This window comes from Ascaphus truei, chromosome 1, assembly GCF_040206685.1.
Source record: "Ascaphus truei isolate aAscTru1 chromosome 1, aAscTru1.hap1, whole genome shotgun sequence".
Taxonomy (NCBI): Eukaryota; Metazoa; Chordata; class Amphibia; order Anura; family Ascaphidae; genus Ascaphus; species Ascaphus truei.
Window position 1 is genome coordinate 256440292 of NC_134483.1, and position 17606 is coordinate 256457897.

Below are 17606 nucleotides of genomic sequence, written 5' to 3' on the forward strand. Positions count from 1 at the left end.
CTATATTGCTGTGTTCACCTTATTTAAGGAATAAATTATATTTTATTATATCTAAGCCTCGTTCAGTTCAACCCAGATATTTGGTGTTCATTATATCTTGTCATAAGCTACCGTGACAAGCTCTATAATTAACTGGTGGCAAGCGGTGGGATTGAACTGGACCTGTGTTACAGTATACTGCGGGATACTGTAACATAGTAGGAACTTGATGGTAATTGCAAGTTCCTGGGACTAAAGATATTGAACACACAGTAGTGCAACAGTTAATACAAGTTGTAACACCACCTCACTGCTGCGACTGAACCATGAGCGAGGCTGAAGGCTCATCCAACATGAGGATCCGAGCTCAGCTGAAGGACAAGTGCCGTGAATATGGACTGCCCTATGAGAACCAGGAGGTCGCAGACATGGTTGACGCAATCATGGTTGATGCAATCGGTGACTATGAAGCCCGGCTTGCAGAGCCTCAGGATACGGCTCAGCTTGCCCTTTTACAGCCATCCGGAGATCAGGGAAGGAACCCAGTGCCGGGGCGGCGGAATCTCAGGGAGGGAACGAGTGCACCTCCCGGGAGCAGTGCAACAGGAGGGGTACTGGTTGCTGCGGCTACCAGTCCGTTCACCCCTGAAATGTTGGCACTGATTACTGCGTGGGGAGACAGAGGGACACCGGAGGAGCGGCTGCAGTTTATCACTATGGCAGTGAACAGACCCGCTTATTGCCCCCCTGTCCAACCCAACACAGATGAACTCAAGCTGGACCAGCACAGTCTTACCAAGTTCGTGGAAGGCACTGACCAGATTGACAGTTTCTTAAAGAACTTTGAAACGCAGTGCCGGAGGTACAAAGTGCTTCCCCAGCATAGGGTTGCACGTTTGGACCCCTTACTCTCCGGCTTGGCTAAGCAGACAATGATGGTGCTTCCAGATGAGTATGCTGATGACTATGACAACCTTAAAGAACTGTTATTGTTTCAGTACGGTTTTACCCCTGAAGCCTACCGGGGTAAATTCCGTCAGGAAGAGAGGCAGCCCCAGGAGTCATATGTCACCTACGTGACCTGCATGGCTTTGTACGGGATACGCTGGGTGGAGGGCTATGAGGCACGGACTTACCAATGCCTGCTGGACCTCATCTTTCAGGAGCAGCTCATGGTGCAGTGCCCGCCGGTGGTGAGGGCTTGGGTGTACGGCAAGAAACACAAGACTTACCAGGAGGCGGCGAGGCTTGCAGATGACTATGTGGCCAGCCGAGCCCTGATGACCACCAAAACAGTAGCCAAGGTGGCGGTGGCGGCGGTACCGGCCAGAAAGTCTGCCAATACCCCCCAATGGACTCAGAGGCCGTCTGCGGGCCGCAGTCCACCGAAGGCGGGGGAGCTCCGGCACGAGCGCCGGTGCTACAATTGCAACCGCCCTGGTCATATCAGACCAGATTGCCTGGAACCCCTGCATTCCGGCGGACCCCATCAGGGGCAACGCACCCCAGCTGCGAAGCCGGTAGCCCGCGTGCGGGTGGCTTTCACCAAAGACTCCAGACCGGTCATGGAACCAACTCCCAGCGAGACGGCCCATGCAGCACCTGTCCCGGTTTCATCGGTGCCCACAGCCAGGAGCAGAGGACATCTCAGGGCGGACCTGCAGCAGACACATAGCCGGAGCAGACATCTCACCCCGGTCACAGTCGGTGACCGGCAAGCAGTCGGCTTGCTGGATTCAGGAGCTGCAGTGACCCTGGTTCGACCTGATATGGTCCGGCCAGAGGAATTGATCCCAGGCCCTGGGATACAGATCACTGTGGTCGACGGAGAGCCACGTTTCCTGCAAGTGGCCAGAATCTTTTTGGATTGGGGGGAGGGCCAGGGTGTGCGGGAGATGGGGTTTTTACCCGGTTTGTATGCCGATGTTCTTCTTGGCAACGATCTGGGTCCGATGACCTGCACCTATGACCGAGTGCCCAAGCCCGCTGCAGTGGCAGCGGTTACCCGGAGCCAGACAGCGGCAATGGCGGCGGTGCCAGTCCCCCAGCCTTTGGGACCAACATTAGCGGAGGGCGCAGAGGAGCCCGGGGAGGTAAGCCAGGATCAGTTGCAACCACAGACTAACTTATTGTTTCCTCTCACCCTTCCTCATCCCCTGACAATGACATGACTGGGGGGTGGCCAGAATTAGGAGCCCAGTTTAGGGAGGCAGTGAAGGCAGACCCTACCCTGGCCGGCGGGGGATTTCGGGCATCCGAATCTCAGGCAGGGGAGGGCACTGAGCGCTGCCTATGGTATAAGGGACTCATGTATAGAGAAGAAGGGAACCCAGGGATAGAGGAGGGATTGACCATTAAGCGACAGCTAGTAGTGTCCCAGGGGTACCGACAGCAACTGATACGGTTAGCTCACTCTATTCCGTTAGTGTGACATCAGGGGGTCAACAGAACGCGAGCCAGGTTATTACAGCGTTACTACTGGCCGGGGGCATCTCGAGATGTGGGCAATTTCTGCCGCTCTTGTGATGCCTGCCAGTGAGTGGGTAAGGCGGGCGACCGTTTGAAGGCACCCCTGAAACCTCTACCGATAATAGGGGAATCCTTCCAGAAAGTAGCGATGGACATTGTAGGACCCCTTATGATTCCTAGCAGGTCTGGGAAGCGCTACATCCTCACTTGGTGGATTTTGCCACCCGGTACCCTGAGGCGGTAGCGCTTGGCAACATAGATGCCAAGACAGTGGCAGCAGCTTTGCTGAACATTTTTTCTAGGGTAGGTTTCCCTAGTGAGATCCTAACCCATCAGGGGTCGCAGTTCATGAGTGAACTGTTACATTGTCTCTGGGATGCATGCGGTGTACGGCACCGGCGCACTACCCAGAACCATCCCCAGACAAACGGATTATGTGAGAGGTTTAATGGTACCGTGAAGCAGATGCTTAAGACCTTTATAGAGGCGGAGGGAAAGGACTGGGAGATTCATTTATAGCACTTGCTGTTTGCCTACCGAGAGGTACCGCAATAATCTACAGGCTTCTCCCCCTTCGAGCTACTATATGGCCGCAGGGTGCGTGGACCTCTGGACCTATTCCGTGAGGGATGGGAAGGGGAGGCTACTGCTACTGATGCTTCAGTGATCCAGTATGTAGTAGATCTCCGAGACCGGTTAGAGATGCTCATGGGGGTGGCCCAGGACCACCTCAGGGTTGCTCAGACCAAGCAAAAGCAATGGTATGACCGGCATGCCCGTAGCAGAGAATTCATCCCAGGACAGCAGGCGCTTGTTCTCAAACCCACTCGGGAGAAAAAGTTAATGGCTGCCTGGTCGGGACCGTACCCGGTCATCCGAAAGGTGAATGAGTGCCACTATGTTGTACAGTTAGAGCCTGAGAGGCACAAGACATATCACATTAACATGTTGAAAGAGTACAGAGCACCGAGTATGGGAGCAGTAATGGCCATTTGTAGCCCACTGCTGGAGGATCCGGTGAGCAATGCTCTGCCTGATCTCCTAGGGGAGGCTAGGCAGGGAAACACTGTGGAGCAGGTGGAGATAGGGGCACAGTTGAATGCTAGGCAGAAGGAAGAAGCCAGGGACATGCTAGCTAAGTATTGGGCCCTCTTCACTGACTTGCCAGGGACCACACAACTCACAAAACACCCAGTGCACACAGGGGATCTGCAGCCTCTGCATTAGCACGCTTATAGAGTGTCAGCAGAGGTCAAGACCAGTATGGAAAGGGAGATAGAGGAGATGCTGACCCTAGGGTAATTACTCCATCCCAGAGTCCTTGGGCAAGCCAGGTAGTCCTAGTTCCTAAGAAGGACAAGACCACCCGGTTTTGTGTGGACTACCGCTTGCTCAACGCTGGGACAGTGTCAGATGCCTACCCCATGCCCCGCATGGATGAGTTACTGGATGAACTCGCGGGGGCAAAGTATCTGACCACCATGGATTTGAGCAAAGGCTATTGGCAAATCCCCCTGACCCTGGAGGCTAGGGAGAAGTCAGCATTTATCACTCCAAGTGGCCTCTATGAGTTTTTAGTGATGCCATTTGGGATGAAGAATGCCCCGGCTACCTTCCAACGCCTGGTCAATAGGTTACTGGAAGGGATGCAGAGCTATGCCAGGGCTTACTTAGATGACATTGCTGTCTTTAGTAATTCCTGGGACTCCCATTTAGGGCATGTAGCTGCGGTGCTAGATAGGATCAGGGAGGCTGGGCTTACCTTGAAACCCACTAAGTTTATGGTAGGGATGGCAGAGGTCCTGTACTTAGGGCACAGGGTGGGTGGAGGGCACCTCAAACCAGAGCCAGCCAAGGTAGAAGCCATAGTTCAGTGGCCTGTTCCAAAAACCAAGAAACAGGTCATGGCATTTTTGGGCACCGCAGGGTACTATAGGAAGTTTGTCCCACAGTACAGCGCCGTGGCCAAACCCCTGACTGATTTGACTAAGAAGCAACTGCCTGTGCTTATCACCTGGACTCCTGCCTGTGAAACTGCTTTCCAGGCACTGAAAACTGCGCTTGCTGGGGCCCCCATACTGGCTGCCCCGGACTATACCAAACATTTCCTCATACAGACTGATGCCTCGGACTATGGCATTGGGGCTGTGTTGAGCCAAGTGGGGGATGATGGTAGAGAGCACCCTGTGGTGTACCTCAGCCAAAAACTACTTCCCAGAGAGGTGGCCTATGCCACCATTGAGAAAGAGTGCTTGGCCATTGTGTGGGCACTCAAAAAACTCCAGCCCTATGTGTATGGAAGGGCTTTCACGGTCCTCACAGACCACAACCCCCTGAGTTGGCTGCAGAGGGCATCAGGGGAGAATACCAAGTTGCTAAGGTGGAGCTTGGCCTTGCAAGAGTTTGAGTTTACTATTCAGCCCAAAAAGGGTAGTGAAAACAGCCATGCTGATGGACTTTCACATCAGGACTATCCCTCTGAGACTGAGTTCGTTAAGGGTGCCAGTAGTGCCCCACTCCCCGTTAGGGCCAGTGGGCAACAGGTCACCCATTAAGAAGGGGAGGTGTAGAGGGAGAAAGGGGGTGGCCCGGTATTAAAGGGGTTGCACCCCATATGGCCACCCCCTGACCTCACCAGAGAGACAAGGGGTTAACTGGACTGCGGTCCAGGGATGAGGTTTGCACCTTGTTGTACCTTGAAAATGTATGTTCCCCTGTTCCCATGTTTCATTATAAGCATGTATTTTAATGTTTTAAAGTGCATTTCTGTATCTCCAGTTCTGGAGGTCGCAGAGAGTTCATATTTGGCCAATATGTGGAGTCACTGTAGGCATTAAAAACTGGCAAAGGTCGACCCACTGAGCCCACCAGAATGGAACTTATTAATATGTGTAGATATTAAAGTGTATATGTATTTTATTTTGGATCTGTGCTGAAAATGCAGACACCATTTGCTAGGCTAATAGGTCATGAAGGGCAGACGGCTGAGTAGCCTAAGCACGGTGATCAAAAAGTAACTGCCTTGATTGTTACCCAATGTCTAGGGATTAAGTATTAATCAATCAACAAACTCTGTTACCTGAGGGCATGGGTTAGTCTGTTAGTCTGTGTCTCCACATTAGAGAGTGGATACATGTAATTGTTCACCAATAGGCTGTGTTCAATGTTAAGAATAGGGTTGCACAGTTATATAAACTGTGTCAACCCTACAGTTTTTAATTGTGCTGGAGTTGTGCTTCTGATTCCATCTTGAATGTCACTGTACTGCTGGAGAATTGCTAGCGGATACTTCTCCGTCCCCCAACCCTAAGTAAGTGTTATCTTCTTGCCTGTTAATTGTACTATATTGCTGTGTTCATCTTATTTAAGGAATAAATTATATTTTATTATATCTAAGCCTCATTCAGGTCAATCCAGATATTTGGTGTTCATTATATCTTGTCATAAGCTACCGTGACAGGTACCTTTTCTCAGTCTGCCATGGGGCATGCACAAACCTGGCACCTCTGCCTCTTTGCATACTGAGCCCACCCGCTGTCCAGGCTCCACAGAGTCTGGGTTCTGGCAAATGGTGGCTGGGTAGACCTGTGTTAGCCCAGGATGTGGGTACTCAAGCAGAACTGCAGTACACCTCCTGTTCTAACACCTTGGCATCCCTGAGGCTTTCAAGTCAGGGCTCCAGATAGACACATAGGATCCAAGCTTGGAAGCCATATGGTCTCTTGGAATCAATGACTTGGAAATTCCACAGTTCATTCACAAGTTATCAGTACATATACCTATTAAATATAACTCTTTAATAAAATATACTGTGTCCTCTCTTCTGTGTGATACAAATATATAAGTCCCTCTTCTGGTATCAGGGATGGAGTGAGTGTATATATTGCCTACTAGCCTCATACTTGGCACACTTTAGAAATGGGTGCCCAATTCTACATCCAATTTACAAAACATATATGGTAATAAGTATAAAGTACAAATACTGCAATAATAATATTTTCTTGGTTATTTAGTTAAACCCCTTGGCCAAAGCGTCATAAGCCTGCATACCAACGTCAAGACATAGCCACATTTGCAGGTCCTAACACTAAACAGTGAACCTTTCCTTTTACCTCTGATTGAGGGGAAACAACCTCAGTGGGTCTTGTCCATACAGCAAAATGAGAGAAACTACCAAGTTAAAAAGGTGGGGATGGGTGAGCTCTTGGAGGAAGGGCCACCTACCTCAAAACAACTGTTGCCAGTTAGAAATTAAATTAACACACACATGGGCTCAAGGGCTGACTCCCTTTAACCCTTATACTATTATACTGGGTAACCAAAACAGGGCTTGACCTTTATTAAGAGCTTTTTACCCCCTCACTGTCACAGGACTGCGTTCTCTTTTTTACTTAATGCCATTTGCTAAATAAATTATTTTTCAAGCACACAGCCTGGCTTTTTCATTTGATTGCTGTGCACCGCTTATACCACTCATTTCCGATCATCTACATGCTGGGAGCACACCCGTGGAGTTTCAGGTGGATCTAAATATGAGTCACTTTGATGTTTATCCTTATTATTGGCTTCAGTGAAGTGATAGTCCCTCTATATGCCCATTATCTGAGTGTGGGAATTTCCTGACCCCGAAGATGCTGAGCAATTGTCATCAACCGGGTGTCAGTGATTCCCAAATTAACCCTCAGTAGGCTACACTTATAGTACTTTCTACAGTGATTCGACGTTGCACAGCGCCGTTGCAAGTACATGCAGTCCATCATGGGTGCCCATAGTTGGCATGACCACGATGGTGCTGCAGAGCGACGGAGCAGTTGCGATCGCTGGTAGTCAAAGGTTTTTATTTTTTCGGCTATCGCCGCGTGACGTCGGCGCATGTGAGCGGTTCATCCAATGAGGGCGAACAGCTCATGGCCATGCCTCCGCCACGCCCCCGGTCACCCTCTGGTCTCCTGCATCACGCGATCGCATTGCCATTGCTGTAGCCCTTATTATAAGCGTAGTCTAATTCATGTGGATGTGTACTCACATACGTGCCTGTGCATTACGTGCATTCATGCATCATACCAACAGTTACAATATACTCACAACCGGTTATGGAATATACTCCATTACAACTTGCACTAAATATGGACTATATCTCTATTTGTGCAACTTCAAAGCTTTCCTTGGTGGTTAGTCTATATATATTTTTTTGAAACCATTGTATGTCCCTGTGTCTAGGGGCAATCTGATTTGTCCGTCGGTCTGTCACTCAGCCTCCGGCCAATCAGATTGCTCCATCAGCCCCCCCACGCCTCTCATTGGTCACACTCACCAGCCGCTGACACAGATACCCACGGGCATCGCCGCCGCCACTGCCTCACCTCTCCCCACACACCCCCCTCACAGCAAACCCCACATCCCCAGACCTGCCAGCACCTCTAACCACAGGCATCGCCGCATGCTCCTTGGTGCCACTGCCTCACCTCTCCCCACCCCCCCTCAAAGCAAACCCAGCCTCCCCAGCACCGCTACCCACGAGCAGCGGCGCCCGCTCCTCGGTGCTGCCGCCTCACCTCGAGGTGAAGGGCTGAAGCAGGGGGCTCCTGCCCTGCAGGAGGGACCCCCCACATGCCCTCTGCTGCTCTCCGTGCTACTCACCCCCCTCCACATGCCCTCTGCTGCTCTCCGTGCAGCTCCCCCCTCCACATGCCCTCTGCTGCTCTCCGTGCAGCTCTCCCCCACCCCTCCACATGCCCTCTGTGCTCTCCGTCCGGCTCCCATCCGATTCCCCCTCCCTAGCAGATGGCTGCAGCTGGGGTCCGACTCCTGGGCTGCAGGAGGGAGCTGCTGCCGGCTGTATGCTGTAAGGTAAGCAGCTCCCCCCAAACACATTCCCTCCTCTCCGGCCTGATCCCTCTGACCGTCCCTCCTCCAACACACACATAGACACACACACACACACACACACACACACACACACACACACACACACACACACACACACACACACACACACACACACGTAGACACACACACACACATAGACACACACACACACACACACACACATGTAGACACACACACACATGTAGACACACACACATGTAGACACACACACATGTAGACACACACACACGTAACACATGTAGACACACACACACGTAACACATGTAGACACACACACACATGCTGCATACACTTCCGGCCGTCACCTCTCTCCCTGCCGCACACCTCTCCCGCTGCCGCCTCTCTCCCACCCGCACGTCGCACACTCCAGGCCATCGCCTCTCGCCTGCTGCCGCCTCTAGCACGCACGCCCACTCTTGCCTTTCACCCCCCCGCTCTTGCCTTTCACCCCCCCCGCTCTTGCTTTTCACCCCCTGCTCTTGCCTTTCACCTCCCCCGCTCTTGCCTCCCCCCCCGCTCTTGCCTTTCACCCCCCCGCTCTTGCCTTTCACCCCCCCCGCTCTTACCTTTCACCCCCACGCTCCTTGCCTTTCACCCCCCCGCTCTTGCCTTTCACCCTCTGCTCTTGCCTTTCACCCCCCGCTTTTGCCTTTCACCCCCCCGCTCTTACCTTTCACCCCCACGCTCCTTGCCTTTCACCCCCCGCTCTTGCCTTTCACCCTCTGCTCTTGCCTTTCACCCCCCGCTCTTGCATTTCACCCCCCGCTCTTGCCTTTCACCCCCCCTGATCTTGCCTTTCACCCCCCCCGCTCTTGCCTTTCACCCCACCCTGCTCTTGCCTTTCACACCCCCCGCTCCTGCCTTCCAGTCACTCAGTCACCCACCCGCTCACTCAGTCACTCAGTCACCTGCCCACCGGCCCACACAGTCACCCGCCCACTCAGTCACGCACCCATTGTCAAGTCACTGTCACCCACTCTTTCACCTGTCTTTTGTGGAAAATATAAAAAGAAACAGGTTGCATTGTAATCTTTTTTTCGGTATGACAAGAAAACAGTTACGTTCAAGTTGTGTGCAGGGAAAAATATTTTTCCCTGGTAGGTGCACTCTGGGTTCGGGGGGGGAAGGGGGGTGCCCTGCTCCTTTCATTTGTCCTGGGCCCCATGCTTTCTGTTGATGACCCTGCTCCCGCCCGCCACCGCAGCGGACACCCCGCCCCACAGTAAGTCCGCTGCTGCCACCCCCTGTCACACCCCCTGAAGTGCTATGCACATTAATGGCACTATAGAAATAAAGACATACAATACACACTGCACCCAAAGTCAGCCACCGCAGAGATACCCGCAGGGTGCCGCCGCACCTTGTCACTAATCCACCTGCAGTGAGCCGCACAACCCTCCTGCCTGCGACTGGGGGGGGGAATCACAACCATCCCGCCCCCCCAATGACCCACCGCCGCTAACCTCTGAAGGCGGGGGGGATTCCAACCCGCCCACCCAGGGAGACGCTGCCTAGCTGTGAAGGGGGGGGGGATCCAAACCCTCCCGGGGAAATTGGAGATGTGAAGGGGGGGAAATCGGAACTGTGAAGAGGGGGTGGGGAAATGGAGATGTGAAAGGGGGGTGAGCGTAGAGCGAGGGGGAGCGGGAAAATTTTATCCCTGGGCAACGCCGGGTATATGAGCTAGTGGCCTATAAAATTAACTTAAAAAATGCAATGTTTGTTTCACTTAATTATTGTGTTTATATTATTAAAATATGTTAATTCACATGGACACTTGTCCCTCGGATGGACAGTAGCATACAGATTCATAATTTTGGCGTAATATTTTCCATTGGGACTGATATAATTCCCTGTTGCTAGAATATGCATGAAGTTATTTTTCTGTATGGACTACCATTTTACTTTTTAGAGTCAGGTATGCAATTTATAGTGACAGCCATAGTGTTATATTTTCTGTTAAGACATTTTTCTGAGATTGCATCACGGAGATTTATTTAATACATACAGTATTTCATCATTATATTTTTAGCTATTCCTTCTGCCTTTCCAATTAATCTCAAATTGTCCTTAGAGAGTTTTCCACTTTCATTAGTGGCATATGCAACATTTACTATTACCTTGTACAATTTGTGTGCTTACAGATGCAGCCACTTCCATCTATCACTGCCTGGGAAGTTTACCGTCTGTGTCACAGTGCTTAGCATGTGGGGAATGGCCAATAAGGATTAATGCAGGGGTTGTCCCGGCTTCTGAATGGGACTCCTGCTGTGTAAATTCTACCGGAACGCATAAATCTGTAAGAGATACGCATTGAGAGTAGAGAGAATCGGTCACTCTCCCTGAGCGCATCTAACAGGTGATCGCACAGCTTTTTTAAAATTTTAATAACACTGTATTGACGCAGGTGGTCTCTGGAGCTGAACCGCATTAATTTCAGCCTCAATACTACTTATTCGACAGAGTGAGCAACATGGACAGCAGATAAAGTGCCTGGACAGAGGTTTCCTGTGGTGCATAGTTGGAAAGATAAATATTCAACTGCGCTAACAACCACATCTGTTTGTGAGTTTGCAATTGCACTTCTTTTTAACGTTATTAAAATGTTATTACACTATTTTGTTCTCCATATTCCTTCATTAGGGTGCAGTTCTCAACTATTGAAGGACTGCAGAAGAAGCCTACATATCATCTCCAAGGACTTTACTTGAACTAAATATCATTATTTTTCCATACTACTTTAGAGTTGGTATTGGTCATAGCTATTCTCTTCCATATATATATATATATTTATTCCTTTGTTACATCCCTTTGCGCCTGACCGTCCAGATTTCTTTCGACAGACTTTGTGAGGGGACCAGAAAAATCCCCTGATTTGGACTGTGACCACAAGACTCAGACATTGGATTTTGATCAAGTTACGATTTATATATCTTTTATCATTATTGGTGTTTTTAGGTTCATTTATCACTGTGACTTTTAGAATATCTTTGCTTTTACTTGGTGTTGTTTTACTGTCAAAGGTGTTTAGCGCTTTCTCCTATTGTTTATACATGTTAACTATCTGTATACCTTAGGTGTAAAAAATGCACAAATGCGCACCAGGGATTAGTTGAAGGTAATTTATTAAAAAGTACACAATAACTGAGGGGATCCAACCCCACCTCAGAACAGCTGTGCAGCTGAACGGCTGAGTACCACCATGAAAAAATACTAGTAGTGACTATACCCTAAGCTGCACAGTATACAAATAACAATAAAATTCATAAAAAATATTGTGACGAAGCACATGGTGCGAAACGCTAGAGGTCACGACATGTCATCCTGCGTGTGTTTGCTGGCAAGCTCTGACGGAGCCTGCAGGAGACAGCAGCGGTTTATTCCATCTCCGCGGTGCCAAGATCCGGATCCTCTGCAGACACCGCGAGTCTGCTGTCTGTCTCAGTGTAGGTGTCCGTTTCCCCTTGCCAGTGTCTCATCCTATGGCGGTTTCATTACAAATCGGTTGATAGGTTGTTTCATGTTTATTTTTTTCATGGTATATTTTTTATGAATTTTATTGTTATTTGTATACTGTGCAGCTTAGGGTATAGTCACTACTAGTATTTTTTCATGGTGGTACTCAGCCGTTCAGCTGCATAGCTGTTCTGAGGTGGGGTTGGATCCCCTCAGTTATTGTGTACCTTTTAATAAATTACCTTCCACTAATCCCTGGTGCGCATTTGTGCTTTGTTTACACCTTGTTTTTCAGGGTGCCTTTCCCCCCCTTTTCAGGGGGGTTCACCTTGATTTGGCAGCTTCTGGGGAGACGCTGTATGTGCATGCTGCAAAGGGACTATCCACATCTTTATACAGCACGAGCGCTGAATATCCTGTTTTTTCTACTTATCTGTATACCTTAGTTTATTATGCATCTGTCTACAGTATTTCTACTGTACACTGGCGGCAAACTTTATTAGAGTGCGGCCAGTTCCGCAAGCCGGGAGATTTCCCGGCTTGCTAGTGGCATCCCCTCGGCGTGCCGCGCGTCACCGATGCGCGGTCACGCGTCATCGGGTGCCTGCGCCCCCTGCACGCGCGTCCAGGGCTCTCCGAGGGAGCCCTGGTGTCCCGCGATGTGGGGGATGGCGGCAGGGGGTTCCGGGAGACCCGGCGGACCCAGAGAGGAGAGGGGGAAGCCCCGATCGGCGAGCCTCTCCTCCGAGGCTTCGGCGCGCGCCCGGGACATCCCAGCGCACGCCAGGTTACTGTCGCGGCCGAGACCGAGCAAATGCTCGAATAAACTCGGCCGCGACAGTATGTGTCATTTTATGCTTGTTTCCTAGCAAAGATCAAGTTACTAGCATACAATGAGTCAAGGACTAGATTTTGTGTGGGCTAGGTGCAGTGTGTGGGGACAATGGTGATGTGGGGAAGAACAGGTCCTTTTGTTGGGGTGGTACACTCTCCAGTAGTGGAGTATTGTCCTCTCTTCGGCAACAAGACATCTATCCCTGCAGAATGTATAGAGTTGTAATTTGGAAATGAGGCCCGGGTCCTAACCCCGTTGTCTCTTTTCCCATTGGTCAGGTGCAATGGCTTTCAATTCTTATCTCTCATCTAAATGATATTACACAACAGTATGTGAAGACCCAAATTATCTACTGTAAACAATCTAATTGGCTTCTTTAAATTAATCTAAGAATGTTAAAACAAATATTTTACCTATTTTGTTTCTCTAGAAAATGAATACAAGTTGCATTTCTCAGGGGTCTTTGATGGAGACACTGTCCCTATCACAGTAAATAAAAATAAAGCGAAGGCGAGAGAGGGGACTTTACCTGTGCAGACTTTTGTTAAAAACACAATGACATCAGACAAAAGTAGCTAGGAAAAATCAAACCCCTCCCAGGTCTCAGCTCACCATGTTTACAATCAACTTCAAAAAATGATGTAAAATACTAGGTGTAAGACTGTGGTCAAATAAAAAAAGGTATATATCCCCCAGTTATAACTCCTTAAATGTGTCACTTGTATTAGTTCACCTTGCTCCCAGGAGGGATTGACACTTGAATGAAACGTTGACTGTTTGCTCAATAAAGTGCTATCTGTTTAAGTGTAAATAAGAGCCCATGTTGTTAATGCAGTTGACTCTTGCAACTTCTAAATATCTCCAGCTATTCATGTTTAATATGATGAATAAATCTGTCAAAAGGTGTATTGCCTGGATGAGTCAGAACTTGTGAATATGTTTGTGTTCTTCATTTTAGTAGAGCACACCCTTATATTTAGTGGTTTTGCTTCCGTCTCATCCAGAAAAACCAGCTTGAGTCATTTAATGACATCCATCCTCACAATGGGCAATTTCTCTGAGTATTTTTTTTGTCCATACAGATATTATTAGCATTTCCTTTCAAGAGTCTGCAGTGTAATGTCTGAAGCATGTCAGAATCTCAAAAATTATCCCAGCTTGTAATAAATTATGTCAATAATGAAAAACATCTGATATGAAACAATCTCAATGAACAACATTTCTAATGATCAAATTAGGGTATTAGAAATTTTGAATGATGTACCCCATCTTTGCACGTGGTGGGGGCTGTAGTGTGGGTATTGTGATGGGGTAGTATTGTGTGGATATTGTGTTGGGGGTATTATAGTGTGGGGGTATTTTATGGGTATTGTTGTTTGGGGGAGATTGTGGTGTAGGGGGATTGTGTGGGTATTGTGGTGCGCGTGTGTGTGGGGGGGTGGGGGGCTTGAATTGTGTGTGGATCGGTTGGGTGAGTGAGAGAGGAGGGAGTGAGAGAGAATGGATAGAGTGAGGGAGAGAAACTCAAGGGAGTGTGTGTATTGTGGTGGTGGGGATGAGGGATTGTTTGGGTATTGTGGTATGACGGATATTGTGTGGGTATTTTGGTGCATGTGGAATTGTGTGTGTGTAGGGAGTGGAATTGTGTGTGTGTGTGTGTGTGTGTGTGTGTGTGTGTATGTGTGTGTGTCAAGTGGGGTGAGGTGAGAGAGAAGAGAGCAGTGGGAGGGGGAAAGAGTGAGAGAGAGAAGTGGGCGAGTGAGAGGAGGGAATGAGAGAAGAAAGGAGGAAGGGAGAGAGGAGGGAGAAGAAGGGAGGGAGTGAGAGAGAATGGTGAGTGTAAGAGAAAAAGGGGGCCCTGCAAGGCCACTGGAGGGGGGCAGTGGCCCCAGGAAAGCTGTCAGTGGCCTTTGTTTTGGGTAGCAGAATGGGTACTGTGAAATGTGAGTTTCTTTTTGAGTCACTTTAAATGTTTTTACATATTGTGCAGTTCTCAAAATTATTCCATGAAAATGTTAGAATTTAGAATCGATTATGCTTTTTTAATTATGTATTCTTAGTTTTAATAAAATGTAATATTTAACCATTATAGCACCAACAAACAATTGCATGCACCACCAAAAAAGACAGTGGTATAAAGAAAAAATAGCACCTATTAATATATATAACTTTAAATACTTAAAGCAAGTCCCAGTTATATTCATGTATCTATACATCTGTTCAGTTCCTCTATGGATCTGTTATTTTTCATGTCTATGCAGCTTCTGCCATCCCTTCATCCAACATAGAAATCTGTATAAACCAAAACAGAAGTGTTTCTTCATTTTTAATACAAAAAACATGTAAACACGAGTAACCTATAAGTTGATATAAGAAGGTCTCAACTGCAAATCTTGGTAAAATAATCACCATCACACGCACATAAAAATAAAAAAAACATTGAAAGTTATGGGAATTTTGTCTTTTACAGATCTGGTGCTGTTGATTTGCCTTACTTTTGCAGCACATCACCCTCATTGTATTTCACTATCAAATCATATCATATCCCTAATACATAGGTACATATTATACTGACCAAATTACGTACATGGTGAATTCCTGATTAAATAGCATGTGGCTCAGTTTTGTCCTTCATATCTGTCAAAAGTATTTCCAGTAGAGGCAATGCATTCCCAATAGCTTGGAGGAGAATCATGTGGAGTAATTGTTGATGACAAATCTTTTACTGAATAGGTTACATATTGTTGGTGATCTTTATCATATTGGGAGGGAAGGGGTTCATTGTCGCTGTTATGTCTTCTAAAGTGATCCAGGCGATCAAGATGCATTTCATGGGGTGACACAGGCAGACCCATATTGAAATGAGGGTTTACCACAGAGATTGGGCAGTCATCACTAAATCTATAGTTCCCACGAGCATTTGGCTGCTGATGATTTTTAAGTTGCTCCTGTTTTATGCATACCCAGAATAATCCAAAAGACATTAGTGACACGACAAAGAGAGCAACAGACATTCCAACTAGAACAGGTCCAAGTTTATGCCCAAAGTTCAAGATGCCAAAGATAAGTAGAACTACAGCTCCAACCACTAGCAAAGCCAGACTAGTGTATATCACGATGGTAATGTAAAAAGGAAAAAGTCCCTTAATTTTATCTTTGTCATTCACATTCGTCTCTTCACTTTCGTTTTCCATTACAAGTTCTGATTTTGACTTGACCAATACAATCTTGCTGTGTGCTTTCTGGAAACTGTTTTCTTCTTCACCTACAAAATAAAACATGTTTTGTTTAAACAAAAGAAACAAGTGAGTATTGTTTGAGAGATGCAAGTAATATTTAGCAAATATGGGGCAAGTTAGTTCAAGGAATTATTTCTGAAGATGTTCAAAACATGCTTTACAAGGTAGGAAAAGATGGAAGGAACTAAACAAAATAGTAATAAATTAAGCAGAATAAGTGTACACCCAATAGAACCGTAAATAAAATGTAGCAATTCTGTCCTACATATGACAAAATTAGTACTAATAATGCTTCTTGAGTACAATATCTAAAAAAGCAGTAACTGTTGTTTTGAATCCACAGAGATCCAAAATAGCAAAATAATAAAGAAGATCAAGAGATGAGAAGCATTTAGTAAATCAGGGTATTACCTATTTTCTGATCTCCATTGCTTCTCCAAGTGCAAGAACTGAAGAATGATTCTCTGCAACACCTTAGTGGGAGGAGATTGGAAAGATTTAATTTGCAATATAATTTGTTAATAATAGAAATATGTCATGCTATGAGCACTAGATAATATGATGATTCAAATGTTTTGTATAGTTCTATATCTGTCACCAATCTAAAAGGCATCGTCATCCTATAATTCACTCTAGAGGAAGTGTAGAAGAAATACTTTGCAAGTTGTTATATCAGTAGGAGTATGAAGATAGCACAATTTGTAAAGCTATATATATATTGTTTGGCCTTTCTAGTGGAGCAGTCTATAGAACATCCAAAAACAAGGGATTTTAACATGCAGAATGGCTTAGCTCTCTCTAGTACATCTGCACCCATTTCTTCTTTCCGGCCATCTGTATACAGTAGGTGTATCTGCAAAGATGTGCATACTGTAGATATACAATTGTAACCTGTACTGATAAACATGCTAACAAGAAAGGCTGTTACAGTATATGCTCTTAATATCCTTTAATTAGCTTCTATTCTTATTAATTATTTTCTAAACACCCTATATGTTGTGCCAATATTTCCAGCTGGGCACTTTATATTATTTTCTGTTGATATCTATCTCTCAAATCATGATCCTACATAACCGACAATTGCACAGTGACAAGAAAGATTGATCTGGAAATAAAAATCTACATTGTGAGACTGTTAATGTAATTGACTAAGGGACTTCACATTTTGCATAGGAACAACAATTGAATGTCTTTAGACTGGTATAGCAGGTTTGTTTTCATGTACTGTATTGATATACATGAAAACAAACCTGCTATACCAGTGTAAAGATTTATTCAATGTGTGGGGTTCAGGTCTGGTTGCACATTTATATTATGTATTCGGCAGAAACAGAAGCTTTTATTATTATGACTATTACCGTATTAATATTATTGTCATATTATAGAATATATACAGTACAAATATTAGAAAATTCTTTGACAAAGCCCTAAGTGGATGAAACGCGTTAGAGCTGCGGGGGGGGGAGGGTGGTCCGTTCCTCCTCTTTTTATCCATGATTCAATAAAGTAATTTTTTGTATTCAGCACAGTCCAGCCTTTTCCATTTTTTGCGTAGCAGTGCCCGCTGTCTCTCCCCTCCGGTGGGAGCTATTCTTCAAATATTAGAAAATACTGCCTAATCACACACTCCGTGAAATACAGTCAAAACATGACTGCCCCATAGAAAGGGTAGGATTTAATTTTTCTATGTTTTCAAGTAGGATATTAACTTAGAGGAACACATCATTGCATTCCTACAT

General features: G+C 46.8%; 1 long non-coding RNA gene across 1 annotated transcript; it reads right to left on the reverse strand.

Moving 5' to 3' along the window:
* Nucleotides 1-14941: 14941 nt before the first annotated feature.
* LOC142470675 (uncharacterized) lies at nucleotides 14942-16451 on the reverse strand. The gene is made up of 2 exons (XR_012789310.1): nucleotides 16279-16451; nucleotides 14942-15893 (listed from the first exon to the last, which is right to left on the reverse strand). It is a non-coding gene; the product is annotated as an uncharacterized LOC142470675 (long non-coding RNA).
* Between the last annotated feature and the right edge of the window lie 1155 nt (nucleotides 16452-17606).